The 1,533-nt window shown below is 38.6% G+C and overlaps 1 protein-coding gene across 2 annotated transcripts in view; it reads left to right on the top strand.

Annotated features, from left to right (window-relative positions):
* dctn4 (dynactin 4) overlaps window positions 1-1,533 on the top strand; it is a 14,366-nt gene that overhangs the window by 9,969 nt on the left and 2,864 nt on the right. The window lies entirely within an intron of this gene.

Consider the following 1,533-nt stretch of genomic DNA (forward strand, 5'->3'; position numbering starts at 1 on the left):
TATATATATATTTCTGTTCCCAGTTTATTCTACACATCTGTGGTCAAAAATGTTTGTTCTTTATTTGCATCAAATAGAATGAAATATGATCGTTTCATCACCCGACCACGTCCATCAAACTCTAGAAGAATGTCATTTAGCTGCCTGCTGTCACTTTGAGGAGATCAGTCACCTCATTCTGTCTGTTTTAGGATCTAAACTGATAAAAACATTGGTCATCTTTGGTCAAGCAGAGCTCCTGGCTAAAACAGAGCACCTTTATGAGCCATTTCTCGCTATAATAAACCCAAAGTTCAGATCTGTGTTTCTGCTTGATCTGATGTTCAGACACCTGAACCACAACCATACACTCTGCTGAGTTCATCTGCAGCTCCCACGTTACATTTTTTATAATTTATTCATCTCACAGCTCTGTAATATAGTCAAACATTCATTAGTGTAAATTCAGCGCAGATACATACTTGTACAAAATTGTTGGTTACCCGTTGTTTAATGATTAAAAAACTCACAATGGTCAAAGAAATAACTAGAATCTGACAAAAGTAATACTGTAAATTCTATGAAAATGAACAAATGAAAGTTACACATTGTTTTTCAGCCAAACTTTAACAGAATAAAATAAAACTCATGAAACAGGCCTGGACAGAAATGATGGTACCACTGAAAATAATGTGACCAAAGGGTCATGTTAAATCAAGGTGTGTCCACTAATTACCATCACAGGTGTCTACAATCTTGTAATCAGTCAGTTGGCCTGTATATAGGGCTACAGATACTCACTGTGCTGTTTGGTGACATGGTGTGAACCACACTCAACATGGACCAGCATGTTAAAGGTAAAGGTTATAAGATGATCTCTAAGCAGCTTGATGTTCCTGTGACTACAGTTGCACATATTATTCAGATCCATGACTGTAGCCAACCTCCATGGACGTGGCTGCAGGAGGAAAATTGAGGACAAATCAAAAAGACGGATAATACGAATGGAAACAAAAAGCCCAGAAAAACTTCTAAAGAGATTAAAGGTGAACTTCAAGCCATCTATCGTTGTTTGAGCCAAAGTGGACTTGAGCTTTGTTTATACTTCACTAAGACGTGCGACAGCAGTTTGTTGATTGCACAATTTCAGAGCGTCTTTTTTCCTGACCAAGTATAAACGAGCTCCAGACGCAGTGGCCATAAATTATCATAAATCCTCCCTTTGCCCTCCCTCAGCTCATATAAAGTACCGTATTTTTCGGACTATAAGCCGCACCCCCAACATAAAAAAAAACAGTACACCCAGAATTGTCGTCAAAGTGAATTCAACACCAAAACATAAAAAGCAAACCTTTAGGAATTAAAGTTCGGAGGAATACGGTTMATTTAACTGACCTTATTTTGGTAGTTTTCTTTAACAGTTTCTGGTCCAACAAAACRTCTCATTYATCDTCCTCCGGCGCACTGAAACCATCGAAGTCCTCCTCTTCAGTGTCGGAGTTAAACAAGCTGAGAAAAGCTGCGTCACACAGCGGTACCTGTTCAGTGTTGCTT

Source organism: Austrofundulus limnaeus, unplaced genomic scaffold (assembly GCF_001266775.1).
Source record: "Austrofundulus limnaeus strain Quisiro unplaced genomic scaffold, Austrofundulus_limnaeus-1.0 Scaffold34, whole genome shotgun sequence".
Taxonomy (NCBI): Eukaryota; Metazoa; Chordata; class Actinopteri; order Cyprinodontiformes; family Rivulidae; genus Austrofundulus; species Austrofundulus limnaeus.